The sequence below is a fragment of the Vitis riparia genome, chromosome 9 (genome assembly GCF_004353265.1).
Source record: "Vitis riparia cultivar Riparia Gloire de Montpellier isolate 1030 chromosome 9, EGFV_Vit.rip_1.0, whole genome shotgun sequence".
Taxonomy (NCBI): domain Eukaryota; kingdom Viridiplantae; phylum Streptophyta; class Magnoliopsida; order Vitales; family Vitaceae; genus Vitis; species Vitis riparia.
This window is the reverse complement of record NC_048439.1, coordinates 17,862,630-17,883,950: the sequence shown is the minus strand read 5'-3', so window position 1 is coordinate 17,883,950 and position 21,321 is coordinate 17,862,630. Positions and strand designations below refer to the sequence as shown.

Below are 21,321 nucleotides of genomic sequence, written 5' to 3'. Positions count from 1 at the left end.
GTGAGCATTGTACTCTGGTTCAGGAAAACGATTTTGTCTTGTAGAGTGAAATAATACAAGTTGGGAAAAGGTTCCCGTAACCTCGTGTGTGTCCTTGTTGCTTTGTTCTTACTGTGCTTTTACTTTGCTTTTGCTTGGTTTCTATAAAAGCTAGGAAGGAAGGTTGGCGAAGGAAGGGTCCTTAGCACCGCACACTCGTGAAAAATTTAGTGTAATCTTCAGGGGTGTGACACTTTGTATGGTGTAGAGGAAGGCATTGCTAGAGGATTGTGGCCCGAGTTTTCCCCTTCTACTTCAAAATGGAAGAAGCCCTCGGGATGACAGAGACCAGGAGATGTGGGTACTATCAGTTCAGTAGGATTGAGACTGTTGAACATAAATTGACTGATACTGATATTGTGAATGAGATAAATGAGTTCTTACTGTAAGAGGCCTATAAGGTGAGTGATGCGTAAGCCTCTAATATTGATAACTAATAATGTTAACCTCTCTAAATTTGTTAGATGATCCAATCGACTTCTTTCCCTTACAGTCAGGGGAAGGAGTAGTATCTATCCATAATCCTCAAGCAATGGCCTCCTCAACATTGAAAGTTGCCTAAACTAGACTCTTGAGATCCTAAAATGGAATGCCCACAAGGCGTCTAACATACCTCGGTTGTAGGCTCCAAAGAACCATATCAATCTAATCTTGCTCCTTAATTCGGTTTATCATACCAGCCACCTTTGCCCTCTAACGATTGACAAAGAAAGAAATAGACTTATTTGGCCTCTATCTGGTAGCCTCTAACTCTCATCTAGATACATCAATGTCAACACTGAAAGCGAATTGAGTTGGAACTCATGAGCCACATCCTCTGAGGTGTAGAGTCTCTAAGGCTTAATTGAGGCAAACCATCTTTGAGATGCCCCACTAAGTGACATGGGAAAGAAAGTCATTAACTGTGCAACATCTATCCCATTCGCTCTCATGATTATGCTGTATAGTTTCAAGTGGATCTTGGGATGACTAATCCCACTATAGCGCTCAATGTATGGCATCCGAAACTTAGTGGGCAAGCTAGCTACCAATATCCCATCCCTGTCATCCCAAGTCAAACCTCCATCCTAAAATCTGATATGTCTTATCCTAGACTCAAGCCTCTCATACTGCTTGACCAATCTAGTATCATCAATGGTATGAACAAGAGGATGTGGCACTATGATAACAGCTAGTGGAATGGTCTCATAATGATCTGGAAAATGGAATTGAATACCATATGACGTCCTAAGTGGAAGAGTCTGTGCTATTTGAGATGCATAAGGAATCGTCTCATTTGTGCCTATGCTAACTAGATGAAGAGCTTGGTGTGACCTCTCTATTTGATCCAAGCGTCTATTGATTCCTGCCATGAACTGTTAAATAGAAGTAAATGTAGAAGCCAACTCGTCTGACATCCTATTTGGACTATTTGAACTTAAGTATGAATTTGATCTAATCAATCGGGGCTCCAACTCTTTTCCAAGAATGCGACTCTAAACTTAACCAACACCTAAACTAACTTCCTACAATGCAAACTAAATGGATGAAGGACACAAGATAAGACCCTAAAAGACAATAGTACGACATGTAAGCACATGGTCCTGAGATGGCAACTCGAAATTTGGATGTATGATAGGGACTTTAGAGTTGTAAAGGTGTCCACTATGAGATGGCTACAAATGTGACTAGAGATTTCGTATCAATAATCCAAGATAAAAGATGTGTGAGAAACACCCTATCATGACATCGATACTCCATCTATAACCACATATCTTTGACTCAACCTTCAATCCAGGCTCCATAAAGAAAAAAGATAAAGTGATCAAGGCGACTCTCTAAAAAAAATAGTGAATGTGAAAAATGTGCCTTTCATTTTTCCATAATGAAAATGTGAGCATCAAGTTGAAAATTGAATCAAGGATCGAACAAAGAATGAGGTATTGGGCCCATGATAGGTGTACGATGTAAAAAAGTGATCATGATTAATGAACATATCCCAAAGCATCTAGCAAGTGACAATAAAGTGAAAGGATGTACCAAGCCAAGAAAGAAAGATGAAAGCCTTAGGGAGAAAGAATGTTAAACTCATTAAACGGGAGAAAAAAAATCTAATGCAACAAGGTAAGAAGTGATCCAACTAATACTCAAACTTATACTGATCTCTGAGCACCCTCAATAGGAAACAAAAGGAGAAAGCACTGGGTCCAAATGGTGACTAAGGTGACCCTGAAGGCTCACAGATGCACCCACATATGAGGAAGGAATCCTAATCAAAGGATCTAAGGTCATCCTATAAGGTCAAGGTGGCTTTAAAAGGACAAAGGTAGGCTTTCAAGGGTCCCTAGCAAAAGCGATTGGACCCTCCGAAGGTACGCATCCCTCTGCACGCCTCCAAAGAAATGGGGTGCTTCCATGTAAGGTGGTCATCACATCCACACCTGCACTACCTCGCATCCTAGGGGGTTTCTTAATGGTGAAGAATCTCGCATCTCTCAACACTCAATGGTGATCTAGAATGTACGGTGAATGGTGTGGGTGCATCTAAAAATTCTATCAAACTAAGAAGAAAACACACTAGCCACACAAATATCTTGAAATCTAGCTTTGGGCTATACAAGTCTTCAAAGGTCAAACTCCAATCAGCATCAATGTGTCAACCACCTCCAGAATGCTCCCAAACATATATATATAGCCCATTGTTAGACCTTACTCCAAATCACTAGCTCAGTCGGAGAACAAACAAGGCAACAAGTTTCATATGAAATATGAGATCAAGGAAAACAAGTTTGACCGAGACTAGGGAATTGGAAATAAGGGGATAGGTGTGAGACCCACATAGACAAGCAATACATGCATCATGTAGAAGGAGAGCAATCATGCACCATGCAGTCATGCAAAGCAGGTATATATCATCCAAATTTACACATAAGCTAAGTAGGAAATAGGATAATTGAGATTAATATCTAGCAAGGATAGCATGCTCCATGATAATCATGATAATATACAACCAAGAGAATCAAACATGTCAGGATGAACGAGATAAACAACTACAAGAATGTACATGTCAAGGTGAGCAAAGTAATCATATAGTAAGAAGAGTCAATATGTGAGGACAAATAAGAGGATCAATCAATATAATCAGTATGTCCATGCCTCAAATGAACACACTAGCCAAACATGCATCCTAGATAAACATATCAAGAAATCTTAATGTGCTATCAACACTCAATCATACTAAAGCACAAAGAAAGAAGGGTACCCACTAATCAACCAATCAAACGCCATATTTGCCTTAATTTAAGTTTAAGCTTGACCCTCTAGTGTTCCCTAGTGGAGTTGCCATTTTGTGGACCCTGCATTTCTCGCATGCATTCCCTACTCTAGCGAGACTCACTTTTTATTAGAAAAAATTATTTTTAAAAAGTTTTTAAAGTTGCCAATTATTTTTATTTTATTTTTAAAGGGAAAAAAAAAATAAGAAAGAAAAACCTTAAATGTGATTCCTAAAGGAAAAATAAGTCTGCAAAAAACTGAGTTTGGGTTCAGGGGTCAGGTTACCAATTGGGAAGGTACAGTGATAGATTGTATCACCTTTCTAAGCCCCTAAAAATTAGGTCTCTATTAATTAGCTAAGTCAAGTATGACAATTGATTGGAAAATCGTGGATACCAAACAATGATCAAATAATAAAATAAGTCATGCATGATAATGGATAAATTAATAAATATGATCAAGTACTAGGCATACCTTAGTCGCAAGTTGAGTGCTATCATGAGAGACAAGGTTAGTGCACATATACAAAATAATAACATGCATGTCAAAGTCAATCAAGCAATCAATCATAGATGTCGAGCCCCACTAATGCCCAATTTATTAAGTATGAATAAAATTCTATACTTCCATCCACAATATCTTCAGCTTACCAAACTTTGAAAAATGTTCTTCAGAAAGAATTTTAGTCAAGTGATTCCCAAAAACATCTAAGAGAACAAATTCAAAAGTTGTCCAAAACTAACTAGGAGACTCCCATTCAGTTCATTCAATCCAAGCCACATTTCATTCAGATTTTTGAATGTCCCAAAAGAAACAAGGATAGGACCTTGAAGCTTGTTGTTGTACAGATCGAGATGCATTAGTTTTTCCATCTGATTCAACCGTTTTGGCAATCCACCCACTAATTGATTCTCGGACAAGTCCAAATACCTCAGTTATGGTAAAGGACCTTCAGACTGCAGTTTTTGATATCTTTGACAAATTCAAGGAAAGTTCATGTCAAGGTATTGGAAGCCAAATCCAAATGTTTTAAGTTGCAAAAATTTCTGATGGAGTTTGGAATTGTACATGCAATCATCATCAAGAGTATTAAAATAATTTGATTTATTTATTTATTTATTTATTTTTATGAAACATAAGAAAGTTCATAAGAAAGGTAAGAAACTTTGCCTTCTTAATGCATCATCAAATGAGTGGTGAAAAGATAATTTAAACTATTTTTAGAAATAAGTGTCTACATGGAATAAATTGATAATATTGTTTTCAAAAATTAAAGTTTCCAAACAAAATTTTGTTTCAAATATAATATTTGTAAAAATTATTATAAAAAACTCAAAATTTGTCTTTGAAAAATTATTTTTAAAATGTTTACAAGAAACAAAATACATTATAATTTTTGTAAAATTATTATAAAAAAAACTCAAAAAATGATTTAGAAAACTATTTTAAAAATTGTTTACAACCAAAACCTAGATCTTGTAGTGTAATCTTTCAAATCCATCAAAAGCCATGGAGGAGAAGATGAGCCAAAAAGCCCTAAAAATTCCCCTTTGTTAGTCAATTTTGCAATGGATTTATGACAAATCATGCACCATCAAGAGTTAAAATAATATAATTTAAAATAATTTTCAAAAAAAATAAAAAGAGAGTTTATGAGAAAATAATTTAATGAATGGTGAGAAGATAATTGAACTTACTTTGATGGTTTAATGATAAAAATGAAAGAGATTATTGGAAAGTCAGAATAATTTAATGCCAAATATTTTTTAAAAACAAGTGTTAGGCTGTAGAACCACTACATTATTTTGATGTATCAAAATCAATAAGCAATAATAATTTTTCTAAGCCAAAAACATACCAAGAAAGTTATTGGATGCCAAATTCAGAAATTCTATCTTCTTCCAACTTCCGCTTAACAGTTGAGAGCAACTACCTATGAGATTTTCGTTCCAAGATAGATCCAAGTGCTGCAAGTTAGGTAGTTCCCCAAGGCTAGGTGAAATATGCCCATATAACTTATTAGAGCTTACATCAATGTATAGAAGGCTGCTAAGGTTTACAAGCCATATTGGGAACTTTGACCGGAAAGAATTGTAACCAATGCTTATGACAGACAGTGAAGAGAAATTGATAGAGCTTAGAAATGAAATTGGACTAGAGAGCCCACACTGTTGTAAATGCAACTCTGTAAAAAATGGAAGCTTATTTAATGCCTCCACCTAGTGAGATCCTACCATTGAAAGGTTGACATAATTCATCTTGAGATGCCTTAAGGAAATAAGACTAGTCATCTATTCAAGGTCCTTAACAAATAATTGAAATTCATGAGAAGAAAGATCAAGAAATTGCAAATTAGAAAGGTTTCCCAAGGTTGGAGGAATTGCACCCCATAATCCACAATTTGATAAGTTCAGATATTGTAAATTTTTCAAGGATCCAAAGAATTTAGGAATTGAGATATGTTCAAATGAGTTGCCACTCAAATTTAAATATATCAAAGATTTGAGTTCTATCAAAGAAGGTTGAATCTCCCCGCTTAAGTTCATTGAGCTCCAATTCTTGTATGCTTCTTTAGGAGAATATAGGTGTCACATTCTAAGTTAATGGCACGATCCTATCCCCTCCCTCGCCCCCTACCTCGCCCTCAAGCTATGTTGCTAAGGCAAAATATGAGCAGAATTGAAATTTGGAAAGCAAAAAACAAAGACAAGTTTTTGGAAGTTTTGCATTTGATTTTTTTATTGCTCAAAAATGAGGAAATTTATAATTTAATAGACTCAACAACTTAGAGATTAAACAACAACAATTACTAAAAAATAGCTCACGTTACCCACTCTCTAGCCCACTACTGCTAGTTATTTGAACTAACTCAATAAACCAAAATATCTGAAATAAATAAATTAAAATTGTTGCACATGACATTTCCTCCCCCTTGGAATCGTCCTTGTCCTCAAGGACACACAAAGTCTGGAAATTTGTTTCGAAGTTGGTTCTTATCCTCCCAAGTAGCATTTGTTGTTGAGAGTCTCTGCCACTGAATAAATAGTTCACGTTTACACCTGTTGTTGCAAAAATTTAGAACTACTATAGGCTAAGGTTGCAAGTGACCTGATGTTTCTGATACTAATGGAAGAGGAGAATCAATTTTATCAGTTGTACCAAGCTGTTTTTTAAGGATCGACACATGGAAAACTAGATGAATCTTACTTCCTGGCGGGAGATCAAGTCGATAAGCCACTGAACCAATTCGTTCTAGCACACGATATGGCCCATAAAATCGCAGGGAGAGTTTATGTGACTGTCTCAAAGCCAATGAAGTTTTCCAATAAGGTTGTAGCCACAGATATACCCAATCACCAACAACGAATTCTCTCTCAACTCGCCCTTGGTCATAAGCAGTCTTCATTCTAGCTTATGCTTGTTGGAGTTGACATCTTAGGTCTTTTACAACTTTATCTCTTGCTTGGAGCATGTTATCTATAGCTTCAACTTTTGATGTACCAGGAACATAGGAAAACAAGTTGGGGGGCTCTCTTCCATACACCACTTCGAAGGGAGTTTTGTGAGTAGAAGTATGTAAACTGGTGTTGTAACAGAATTCAGCCCAAGGAACCCATTGAACCCATTCCTTTGGTCTTGAACTAGTAAAGCAATGTAAGTACATCTCAAGAGTCCGATTCACTGCTTCAGTTTGGCCATCTGTTTGGGGGTGGTAAGATGAGCTGAAATTGAAGCTAGTGCCCTACAATTTGAAAAGCTCTTTCCAAAAAACACTTATAAAAGTGGAGTCCCGATCACATGCTATTGAACTTGGCATGCCATGGAGTTTAGACACATTTTCAAAGAATGTTTGAGCCACCTTTGGTGCAGTGTAAGGGTGAGACATTGGAATAAAATGTGCATATTTGAATAGCCGATCCACTACCACAAGGAGTACTGTCTTCCCCTTAGAAGGGGGTAGGCTATCAATAAAATCCATAGAGATGTCTGTCCATACCTGTGTAGGAATAAGCTATGGTTGGAGAAGACCTGCTGGCTTTTGGTGATCTATCTTATAGTGTTGACAAACATCACATTGCTTGATGTAATCAAGTACAACCTTCTTCATTTGCCTCCAATAGAATACCTCATTCACTTGATGAAGAGTTTTGTAAAGACCCTCATGCCCAATGCCATGAATTTCTTGGAGAATGATTGGGATGAGTTCTGAGTTTGATGGAAGATAGATACGCTCCTTAAAGAATATTACGCCATTTCGATTTTCCCATGGTCCAATAGCCTCTCCTTACTCATGCAACTGATGAATTCGTTGCAGCTCCGGGTGTGATTGATTCTCAACCTTGATGGATTCCAACCATTGGGGTAAGGGACTAGAGACTGCATTGAATTCCCCTTGTGTGTCCTTTCTTGATAAAGCATCTGCTGCCATATTGTTCTTACCCTTCTTGAATTTGATGGAGAAGTCATAACCCATTAATTTGAGCATCCATTTTTGTTGCGATTCTATCATTATTCATTGCACCCAAAGAAATATAAGGCTGCGTTGGTCAGTTCAAACCACAAAATGACGCCCAAGTAAGTAAGGTCGCCATTTTTTTACCGCAAGAACAAGTGTCATAAGTTCATTTTCATAACTGGACAACAAAAGGCGTTTTCTCTTCAAGGCAATGTTGAAATAAGCAATAGATCTTTGTTCTTGCATTAGTACAGCTCCTAATCCATTCCCTGATGCATCACATTCCACCACAAATAAGAGCTAGAAATTTGGCAAGGCTAAAACTGGAGCCTGCATCATGGTTTGTTTCAATAATTCAAATGCTTCTTCCACCTTTTCAGACCAAGAAAAAGCATTTTTTTTCGCAACATGTCAGTCAAAGGAGCTGCAATTTTGCCATAACCTGCAATAAACTTCCGATAATAACCCATTAGTCCTAAAAAACCCCTCAAAGCTTTGATAGTTCCTGGTTTTGGCCATTCCATCATTGCCTTTATTTTTTCTGGATCCACCTTCACACCATTTTGACAAATGATATGCCCCAAATATTTGATTTGCGTTTGCCCGAACTGACATTTTTCTTTCTTGACTGCAAGATGATGAGCTCGCAAAATGGAAAATGCAATTCTAACATGTTTCAGATGTTCAACCCACGTGCTACTATAAATTAGAATGTCATCAAAGAATACCAAAATGAATTTTCTTAGATGAGCCTTGAAAATCTCATTCATGAGTGATTGAAATGAAGATGGGGAGTTAGAAAGGCCGAAAGGCATTACCAGAAATTTGAAGTGCCCATGGTGAGTTCGGAAGGCTGTTTTATGTACATCAAGAGGATCCATTCGTATTTGAAAATACCCAGATCTGAGATCTAATTTGGTGAAGAATTTGGCACCATGTAGCTCATCTAACAATTCATCTATAACTGGAATTGAAAACTTATCTTTGACTGTCACCTGGTTTAGTGCTCGATAGTCCACACAAAACCTCCAACTCCCATCATGTTTTCGCACCAAAAGTACCGAAGAGGAAAATGGGCTTTGGCTAGGCTAAATTATACCCTGTGATAGCATCTCCTTCACCAAGCGCTCAACTCTTGTTTCTGGAAATGCGGGTATCGATAAGGACGTACACAAATTAGACCTGCTCCTGGCTGGAGGGGAATCCTGTGGTCATGAAAGTGTGGAGGTGGTAATCCCATAGGTGCTCCAAACAATTCGCTAAACTCAATGAGCAAAGGAGCCATTGCATCTGATAGTAACTCCTCATGATTTGTATGCTCATGCTGGATTGCACAAAGCTGTAAAATAATTCCCCTACCATCACTTTGCCTCAATGTTTTAGAAACAGTATCACCTTCAAGAGCCCAAAGTTTTGAGGAGGTTGAACCTTGTAGCAACACCTTTCGCCCAGCTATAGTGAATTGCATTTGCATCCTTCCAAAATCCCATAAAATTGGACCAAGAGTACCCAACCACTGTACTCCTAAAACAACATCACAACCTTCTATAGGAAGTAAGAAAAAATCTACCTCAATTGGGATGCCTTGCAAGGACAATTTTACCCCATTACAACGCCCAGGACTTGACAACCTTTCCCCATTGGCAACCACCACGCTAAACAAGCAGCTCTTTTCCGACTTAAGTCCGATGATTTTGGCAAATTTGTGATGCAAAAAATTATGAGTGGAACTAGAATCAATTAAAATAGTCAGTGGAGTCTTACCAATCTATGAGTGGATTCATATAGTTTGTGGAGATTAAGCCCCAGCCAAGGCATGTAAAAAGATAGTCGGTGTATCTTCTTCATACTCTTCTTCTATGGCTTCTTCATTCTCTTCTTCTAGTTCAATGAAGAACAATTTCTTGCATTTATGACCCATTATATACTTTTCATCACAGTTGTAGCACAACCCTTGTTGTCACCGCATTTGGAGTTCGATTGGAGATAATTTACGGATTAGTAAAATTCTCTCTAGATTGGTGCCTTTTGCACCACTAGGGGTTGAGGTGTTCCATTGGTTGTTGGGGTTGCGAACTGAAGAAGAGAATGTTGGGTTGGTTGGGCGCCTCACTTCCTGGGCTTTGAGTTCATAGGTACGTGCTAACCCAACAGCAGAAGACAGATTTTGAGGGTTTTGGATTCTTACATCCGCCCTTAGCCCATCCTTCAATCCATTAATAAAACACTCAGCTTCTTGTTTATTTGTCAAAGTGTTAGCCCGTGCTAGAAGCCTTTCAAACCGAGTTTGATAGTTTGAAACAGTTCCCATTTGCTTAAGCTTGCATAAGTCTCCAAAGAAATCTTCATATTCAGTTACAGCAAACCTCTCTAGCAGTCCCGCCTTCATTCCATCCCAAGTAACCAAGTGACCTTGATTTTTGTGTCACTGGTACCACAATTGAGCATCTTTTTCCAAGTGGTAGGCTGGTAATTTGACTTGATCTTCCAATGATGTCCCTTGAAATTCAAAAAATTGTTCTACGCGAAAAATCCATAAAGTTGGATCTTCCGAGCCATCATAGCGAGAAAAATCAAGCTTTGCAAACTTAAGAACCACTAGTCCACCTGCGTACCTAGCACCACCCTGTTCATGTGGTCCTCGATTCCTATTGACGAACCCTTCTTCCGGCAAGTCTAATCGGGAGTTCATTACCCCCACTAGTTCTTCCATCTACTTAAGGAGCCTTTCTTGACCTGAACTCAGGTTCTCAACCTGATTTTCAAGCCTTTGGAGTCGTTGATCGTCAGCCATAACTAGCTCTGATACCACTCTGTCACGTTCTAAGTTAATGGCACGATCCCGTCCCCTCCCTGGCCCCCTACCTCTCCCTCGAGCTATGTTGCTAAGGCAAAATATGAGCAGAATTGAAAGAATTTGGAAAGCAGAAAACAAAGACAAGTTTTTGGAAGTTTTTCATCTGATCATTTTATTGCTCAAGAATGAGGAAATTTATAATTTAATAGACTCAACAACTTAGAGATTAAACCGCAACAATTACTAAAAAATAGCTCACATTACCGACTCTCTAGCCCACTACTACTAGTTATTTGAACTAACTCAATAAACCAAGATATTTGAAATAAATAAATTAAAATTGCTACACATGACAATGGGTTATGAAGATTGATTGAAATAACAACTCCTGTGTTGTTTTCACAACCAATTCCTTCCCATTGACAACAATTGCCTCATATCCATGATGAAAGCCGATTGTTAGAAGAATCTTTGAGACCATTTTTGAAGTCAAGAAGAGCTTCTCGATCAGTTCTTAAGCAATTTCCCTCAAGGGTTTCACCCTTATAAGCAAGATTTCTTGTTATTAAACATAGAATGACCAAAAGGAAACCAAGAATCGAAATTTTCTCCATCTGAGAACACCTATAAAAACAAGTAATTAATATTAAGTTTCAGCAAAAGAATCAAAATAGTGATGAAATTTGATAAGTAATCAAAACATCAAGTTATTGGATATTAAATAACACACTTATTTTAATCAATCATAAGTTTAATAAGATTAAAACATGTCAAGTGGATGGCATACTTGAACACATATCCATATCAAATATGGTTTGATGATTTTTTGCGTATCAAAACAATGGAAATCACCCACAAGAGAAGCTTAGAAGAATTAGGTAGAGGAAAACACTAGAGACAACTTGGCATTGTTGGTAAAGTAAAACAAGACTAGTGATCCATTTGAGATCATTAACATATAAATCATAGGATTCAGAATTAAAAAATAAATCAAAATATTGATGGCTGGAAAGATCAAGAAATTTCAAATTAGAGAGGTTTCCTAGACTAGGAGGAATTGCACCACTGAACCCACAATTTGATAGGTTTTGATATTGTAAATTCTTAAAGATACAAAAAATTCAAGAATTGAAATACGTTAAAATGTGTTGTCACTCAAATCTGAATATCTCAAGGATTTGAGTTCTATCAATGAAGATCCAATCTCTCCACACAAGTTCATAGAGGTCCCATTCTCATATGCTTCCTTGGGAGAATATAGCTTAAGAAGATCAATTGAAATAATAGCTCTTGTTTTATTTTCATAATCAATTCCTTCCCATTGACAACGATCAAGCCCTCTCCATGATGAAATCGAATTGTTAGTAGTTTTGAGACCATTTTTGAAGTGAGTAAGAGCATCTCTATCAATTTTTAAGCAATTTCCCAAATTAGTCTCACCTTTACAAGCAAGTTCTCTTATTATTGAACATAGAATGATCAAAAGGAAATCGAGAATTAAAATTTTCTCCATCTAGGAACACATGCAAAAACAAGTAAAATTAAGTTCCAACACAACAATAAAAATAGTGACAAAATTCAATTAGTAATGGAATCAAGACATCATACAATTAATAACACCTTTAACTTAACCACTCATTTGTTTCAAAAGATTGAAAATTGCCAAGTAAACAACATACTTGAATACATGTTAAAGAAAATATAATTGAAATCATCTCAACAAATATCAATTATGCTTTGATGATTGCTAATGATCAAAACATTCCAACTATAGAAATCTCCTACAAAAAAACTTGAAGCATTAGATAGAGAGAAACACTATAAAAAAACTTGGCATTATTAGTGGAATAGGATCTTACCAATTATCTTCCTTTTTTTTTTCTTATTCTGGTTTAGTCATTCCTTTGGATGCAGAGACATATATAGAAGATAATTCAACTAGAAACCATGTGGATGGTAGTGATAAGCTCCTGTCCTTTCTTTTTAGCAATATTTTGAAAAATGGACTGGACCAACCACTTGAATCAATTCAATTGCTTACCAATTCACTTTCCAATTCAAGTGACCTTTTCAAACTATTTTGGGCTTATCGATTACTACTATTTGAATATGATCAAATTGTGTATATGAAGTAAAAAGATGAATTTGCAACTATCTTTTTTTAAAAAAAAATCCAAGAAAAAATATTTAGGTGATGTTTGTCTTTTAACTCATTAATAATAATAATAATACTTAATAATAATAATAATAATAATAATAATAATAATTAATAATAATAATAATAATAATAATAATAAGGAAAATAATAAAGAAAATAAGTAAAAAGATGAATTTGCAACTATCTTTTTTAAAAAAAAAAATTCCAAAAAAAAAAATATTTAGGTGATGTTTGTCTTTTAACTTAATAATAATAATAATAATAATAATAAGGAAAATAATAAAATAATCAATAACACATCAACAATTCTAATTTAAAAAAAAAAAACATAAAACGTATAAAACATGATTTATGCAGTTTTCCATAAAGCTTACATTCACAAATCGAAGATAAAAAAGAACTTCCACTATTGTTTAAGAATATTATAATCCTATAACTCTTAAATTCTAAAGTCTAAATTAATTATACCAAGAAAAATGATTCTTTCTTATTTGATAAAATGACTTCTCATATTTTCTTGATTGGAATATTTAATATAAGGAACTAATTATCTAATTATTTGAGACACAAAATATTTGTGGAGATATTACTACCAGTTTTCCTTATTCTATATAAAGAATCTAATTATAATCATATTATATATATTTATGAAATATTTTATATAAGGTGGTAAGGACTATACGCGGTAGATAGAGATATGATGAAGAATGAGAGACACTTGTTGGAGTAAGACCACAATGAAGACAATAAAAAAGTTAAAACTTAAAACCACAATGAAAAATAAAAATAAATAAAAACATAAGACACATCAAGTGCGATTTATGCAATTTGCCATAAAGCTTACATTCACAAATGAAGATAAAAGAGAACTTCTAGTATTGTTTAAGAAGATTATAGTCCTATAACTCTTAAATCCTAAAGTCTAAATTAATTATACCAAGAAAAATGATTCTTTCTTATTTGCTAAAATGACTTCTCATATTTTCTTGATTGGAATATTTAATATAAGGAACTAATTATCTAATTATGTGAGTCACATAATATTTGTAGAGATATTACTACTAGATTTTTTATTCTATATAAAGAATCTAATTATAATCACATTATATGTATTTATGAAATATTTTATATAAGGTGGTGAGGACTATACGTGGTAGATAGAGATATGATGACAGAACAAGTATTTCTTGGGAAAATTGAAACACCTAAATACAATAAGAAAAAAGAAAGTGAAATAAGAAAAAAGATAAAATATTTACCTAGTTTAAGATAATCGCCTACATCTATGAGAAAGAAAGATCATATTAATTTATTAATAAACTTTACACACTTCAAACTCTCTCAACATACCTTTCTTTACCCAAAACTCATACACCTTTTGACTATCTCTATTCATTCTTTGCTCATTTTTTCCTTCTATCTTAAAATCATATATAAAACCATATATCTATAAAGTTCTAATCCTAATCAAACTTAAAAGGGTAATTTACCCAAATACAAACTCTACAAATATTAAATTTCCTCAAAATAAATATAACTAAATAAATTGAGTCTATATATATATTAAAAGAATTTTTTTCTTCTAAATCTAATAGACCAAGTCCCCCGACAAGGACTAGATATCATTTTATTGAATTTTCATGGACCAAGCATAACTTGCTTATACAGGAAAGTAGAAATTTTATTACAATGAAGAATTTTCCACATTTCCTTTCATTGAATTCCACATCCATACCATCATCCGTGGAAATTTATGCCTTCATTCGAGAAGTTGTAATATTATAAATATAAGAAAATATTCTTAGTTCTTGCCTAGTATTCTCTTTTCGCTATCATTTGGAAAAGAGACAATTTTCACAATAATGTGTACCAAGACTTCTATAATATCCTTTGCACACTTATAAATGTTAAACTAAAAAAAAAGTTTCAAAACCTCAATGCTTCAGGGAAAAAAAAAAAAATTGTTAAAGCAATTATAGAACTTGTAACTTTTTAGATGAGTGTATTTACTAACTAAGCAATCTAACAAAATCTATGAAAGTTTCTTAAGAAAAAAAAAAGTTTATGAGATGTTATATTTTATACTACATAACATTATGCTTTGAGGAAAAATTCTCTAGTGATAGAACATTTTCTTCTAATTTAAAAGAGAAACATGTTGTCACTCTCTTGTATAATGATTTATTTAAGTGGTTAGAAGAATGATACTTGGTGATAAATAATATATAATATAATTTTAAATATAATAAAGATCTCATCAAATCAAATGACTAGTCTCATACTTATTCATCAATAACACACTAACTATATAATACCCTTTAAATCATCTATATCACTCTTGAAAAAAATCCACAATAATAAATCATATTAAAAGCCTTACTACATCCCTAACAATGATTTTTGAAATTATTTTAAAATATATATAAAATTGGACTTCCAATAACTTCAACAAGTTTGTAAATATTTCTCTATAGTTTAGTTTTATGAAATTAATTAAGAAATTAAAAATTTTCTTAGAATATTCATATAGCAATCTTTCCTTAGTTGCTTTTATAATTGGTTTTGAAATATTTTAAATTATAGGAATTCTTTAGAGGAATATGAAATTTGATTTCTAGTTTATAAGCTAAAATCATTACTGTAATTACTTAGAGCATGTTTGATAATGATATTAGAAGTTTAAAATTTTCTAATATGAGGTTATTATTAAGTCTATATGACTGAAAGGAAAAAAGTTATAATCACCTAATCCAATCATGTCAACTTTTGATAGTTGTAAGTGTCCAAAAATTGTGCAACTGGTGTATGTCATGTAATTTTATGCTGTTAATTTCTATCACGATGACAACTTTTTCTTCAATCATTTTAATATATTTTTGTTGTATCTTGGTACCTTATTAAAGAAAATTTTCATTGGATTGACTTCAACTTTATGTTTAGATCATCAACATTCAAGCCTTTTCAATTGTATGTGGCTAAAAAAAAAACAAAATAGAGATATATAAATTAAAAATTCAAGGTCCAAAAACATGTTGTTGTCTTCACTTAAAACATTATTTTTGAAGTTGTCTCCTTTTGTCCTCTTGTAGAAAACAAAACGTACTCCTCACTTCAATCCAAGGATGTATATAAAATAATAAAATATGAATTGACTAGTCTAATTATGAAGTCAAGAACCATCTTCTCATTCATTAAAGGAACCATTTTTAATCGTATCAACTACTTAAATTGAGCTTGAGCTTTAACAATTACCTTTATTTGAACTTTATCATCAATTAGTGATATTCTTTCCATTAATTAATTACCTTCAAATTAGTTATGTATTAGTTAACAAAATTTTCTATCTGAATTTATAGTTGAATAATTATAGCTAAGTGATACAAAATTCAAATTAAGTTCTATTTGAATTTAAGTAGAAAAAAAATGAGAGAAAAACACCATCTTAATCTATAATCTTTTATTTTTTATTTTTAATGAGAGAGACTTAGCCTATTATGTTGATTCAAACTTTAACTTTGCATTATGTCGCATTGTCCCTTTGAGCATGACTTTGCTACTATATGTCCCACACAAGAAATAATATGCACATATAGATGATAAAGTCATTACCTCTATGAATTGAGTTGTGGAAAAACCTTCCTCAAAATATCACAGTCTTCATGTTGCCCTATCAATAAGTATATAAGTAATATTTCACAATCTTACAAACAATTAAGGAAAAAAATAATCAATAGCGTATCCACAATTTTAGCATACCACCCCAAAATATTCCAAAGATTGTGGCCACTTTTTAAAGCCATTTTTGTCATGTCATGTCATGTCATGTCATGTCAAGGGAAATTTAAGGATATTATTTTCCTCATTTATTTATTTAAGGTTTATGCTTGTCTACCAAGGTGGCCATTTTTTCCTCAAGTTTTTGCCATGTCTTACTACCTCATCAAGAAAATTTTGCATTAGCTTGACTTTGACTTTATGTTTGGGTCATCTAGATTGGGCCCCTGTAATTGCCTATGCCTCAAAAAATACAAAAATAAGGACACAGAAACTAAAATTTCAGTTCATGTCAACAAATTTTAGCAAACCACTCTATAATATATGAAATTTCTTAAAAATTGTATTTTTGTAATAATAGTTCTAAGCTTTTTTTCCCTTTATTTTAAGAAATATTTGAAAGTGTCAATTGCATTTTAAATTTTGCAAGACTTTGATGAGTATTTGTAAATAATAGGTATTTTATATATTTTTATTTTTATTAAAAATATATTTTTTTTGGTAAAAAGAATTTTACACTAGAAATTCATTTCCTCACGTAGAATTGTAAGAAAAATTTTAAAATTGCCTAATCCATTTGGTGCTTTTACGAAGTATATATGATTTAGTTGTGCTTCAATAAATCAATTGCTTTAGATTACTTAATTTCCAACCAATTGAATTTTACATTTAGACATAAGGTAATTTGGGTAAGTAACTGTTAATAGCTTCATAATTTCTTTATTTTAATTTTATAAAATTAAGTATATAACTTATAGTAAACAAGTTGGAAGCATATAGTCATTCAAGCCTTCATTTTTCCTTTTCGATTTGCTATAAAGTTGATTTTGTTTCCTAATTTGAGAAAATTTTGAAAAGAAATAAAATAAGTTGTAAATTAAAACCACAATAAAAAATAATAAGAAAAATAAGAAAACAAAAACAAAAAACACATAAAACACGATTTATGTAGTTTTCCCTAAAGCCTACATTCACAAATTAATTATACCTAGAAAAATTATTCTTTCTTATTTGCTAAAATGCCTTATCATATTTTCTTGATTATATTGGAATATTTAATATAAGGAATTAATTATCTAATTATTAGGGATACCTAAGATATTTTTTTATAATTTGCATGAAAAAACCCTATAATATCCTAGAAATGTAAAAGTCCACAATAATAACTCATATCAAAAGCCTCACCACAACCTTATCAACGATTATTGAAATTATTTTAAAATATATACAAAATCGGACTTCCAATAACATCAACAGACTTGTAAATATTTCTCTCTTCTACCTTCTTAAATTTTTGGTCTATGCTTGTCACCATGTCAAGTCAAAATCATGTTAAATTTTTAACCAAACAGAAAAAGACTTTAGCCACTATCTTCATTTAAACATCAAGTTTTAATGGAAACAGATGAATTATGTGGCCATGGAACAAATTTCTTCATCTGGATGAGTTGTAGGTCATGAACCAAGTTGCTTGAAAAGACGGTAGAGGTCTCTAATATTTCCTCACAAGAGCCCTATATTATTATTATCTTGATGACTTCCAATAAGTCAATACCACTTTCCCCACAAGAAGTCTTCAATGGGTCGAAATTCAAAATAAATTATTCACCTAATGTGATGGAAATAGGAATAATTTGCATGCATTTCTTTTGCTTTATTTGTTTGGCATATCATAACTCAAAACTTTTTTTTTCTTTTTTCAACTTACTATTGCACTATTCAATTAGTTTATCTTATACAGATATATATACTAAATAATAATAATTCACAAATAAAAAATTCACCACCCAAAAATATAAAAGGGTTTTTTTTTTCTATTTAGTGAATTGGCTACTATAAATTTCAAGTAGTCTTAAAAATAAGAATGACTAACTTTTATCCTAAAGAGGGAACACTTATTGTCATTAGAATTTTTACTTTAATAGATTGTCTCTTATAAACTTGACCGATTAGATTAGACCTTTGTTGATAAAATTAGTGTCTTCAAAATATTTAGATTTGAGTGATAATTCATTTAAGAACATCCTCACTCATTAATTCATATAAGGTACTTGATTTTATGGTATATTCCCTGTACATTTGATTTAGACTGTAAATTATGTTGCTTTGTCATTTTATTGATTTTAATTTATTAGAAACTTCTCTTTTTTCTTCTTTTTTTTCCTGGTTTCTTTTAGAGTTATTGTTTCGAAATATCATACAATTAACAACTATATTTTTTTTATTCATGTTTTATAGGAGTTTGTAAATAAATAGAAGACCCACTTGAACTAAAAGAATTGTTCAGAAAAACATATAATCGTTAAAAAAATCTTTTTAATAATTTCCTTTGCAATATTCTTTTAGTTTATATTTTTATTTTCTATCTTCTCTCCTTGAACTATCACTTTGTTCAAATCATTTTAGTTTATTGTTAAAGAAATAATTAATATCAATTAGTAATCTTACTGTTGTTACAACATCTAAAGAAATTACTTTATTTTATGGTTATTAGGAAAAGAAAAAAGTACCATTCCCAGTATTTTTATTCACCAATGCATGAACTTTTTCTTTAAACTAATTGTCCATGAATTAACTTGTTTTTTAATTTACTATTTTTATTATTAGTTCGTTACATAATTTTAATTCACACATTTTTTACTCTTGGTCATGACAGGTTCAATTCCACGCTCCATTGGAAACTTTTGCAATTTAAAATATCTAGATTTGAGTCTTAATAACTTGAATGGAAGTTTACTTGAGATTATCAAAGGAATTGAAACCTGCAATTCTAAAAGTCCTTTGCCTAATTTGAGGGAGGTATACTTGGACAAGAGTCAATTGATGGGAAAATTCCCAAGCTAGTTGGGTGAGCTTAAAGAACTTAGGGGACTTCATCTTACAACAAATTCAAAGGTCCCATCCCTACTTTTTTAGGGGCATTGCAATGCTTGGAGTATATGAATCTTGTAGAGAATGAGTTGAATGGAAGTCTCCCAGATTGTATTGGACAACTTTCTCAACTAAAAGAATTGTTGGTTTCATTCAATCATTTAAGTGGAAATCTCCCAGATAGTATTAGACAACTTTCTCAACTGCAACTATTGGATGTTTTTTCCAATCATTTGAGTGGACGTCTCCTAGATAGTATTGAACAGCTTTCTCAACTACAACAATTGGAAGTTTCTTTCAATCATTTGAGTGGAAGTCTCCTAGATGGTGTCGAACAACTTTCTCAACTTCAACAATTGGGTGTTTCTTCCAATGATTTGAGTGGAAGTCTCCCAAATAGTATTGGACAGCTTTCTCAACTACAAGAATTGGATGTTTCTTTCAATCATTTGAGTGGAAGTCTTCCAAATAGTATTGGACAGCTTTCTCAACTGCAACAATTGGATGTTTCTCTCAATCATTTGAGTGGAAGTCTCCCAAATAGGATTGAACAACTTTCTAAATTGCAAGTCTTGGATGTTTCTTTTAATGATTTGAGTGGAACTCTCTCTGAGCAACATTTATGGAAGCTAAGTTGGAGTATCTATACATGGACTCCAATTCTTTCCGTTTGAATGTTAGTCCCAATTTGGTTCCCCATTTCTAGGTGAAAGCTCTTTAGATGGGTTCATGCCACTTGGGTCCTTCATTTCAATATTACAATATTACACTATCATGTAATTAGTATATATTATGTGAAAACATTTTATTAGTCCAATGTCAAATAACCTTATCTTTTCGTTTTTCCATTTTTAAAATTTTTTTTCCCAAGTTCAAAAACCCAATTAAAGTTGAAGAAAAATGGCTAAAATTTATAATTCTTGAAAGAAAAATATCATATTTTTTTTTTCATACAAATTAGATAGATCATAGCTTCTTGAAGGGTAAAAAACAATAAGAAATAATGTGTTCTGATAGAACATACCCTAAATTTGCATCACTTCTACTGTGAGCAAACTTATTTAGGCTTAATGAAGAAAACAATAGTGAACCAAAATAACCCTCCCCTTTTCATTTGCAGAGGAGGGCCAATATTTTAGATCAATCAAACCACTTTTTCTTCAATACTACTTTTAATAACTATTTTTGTGAAGAAAAAAAAGACCAAACTAGTTTCTTTTCATGTGACATCCCACATCCGATGGCGTCATATAAGTATGGACTCCTCGTAACCTTGTAGATGTGTTTTAAAGCCATGAGGGCCCCTTTGGGTCCAAAACGAACAATATCTACACGGTTGTGAGCGGGTCGTTACAAATGGTACCAGAGTCGATCCCTGACCTCGGTGTGGGATTTGTTTGGCCCCACAATCCCGTGGAACACAACAAGGACGTTGTGTTTGCATCGGGGGTGTTTGTGACATCCCACATCGAATAGGGGGGAAAGTTTCTAGCACTATATAAGTATAGACTCCTCGTAACCCTGTAGATGCATTTTAAGGCCGTGAGGGCCCCTTTGGGTCCAAAGCGGACAATATTTACATGGTTGTGAGCGAGTCATTACATTTCATACCATTAGCACTGGTGGATTCAGGTGGGCTCAGAGGGGGCACATGCCCCCCTCAAAAATAAAAAACTTAGCATGCAAAATAAGGTATTGATCCTATCAGTTTTGAAAGAGAAACAAACCAACCGGTGAGTCAAATACGCTTTCTGGTTCATATCTGCCCCCCGAAAACTAATCTCTGTACTTTTGCCCCCTCAAATCCTCCCCCCCCCCCTCCTAAATCCTATTTCTAATTCCATCCTAGCCACTAGCATACAATCTTATGATAGTCAAGTGTACAGTAAGAACCATGAGAACCCTTATAGCAAATTAATTCACCAGATAATAAAGAAACAAACAGCTTATGTGAAGATACTTAGTCACACC

The 21,321-nt window shown here is 33.1% G+C and overlaps 1 pseudogene; it reads left to right on the top strand.

Annotated features, from left to right (window-relative positions):
- Positions 1–299: 299 nt before the first annotated feature.
- The window catches only part of LOC117921877, a 36,500-nt pseudogene continuing 15,478 nt past the window's right edge, over positions 300–21,321 (top strand).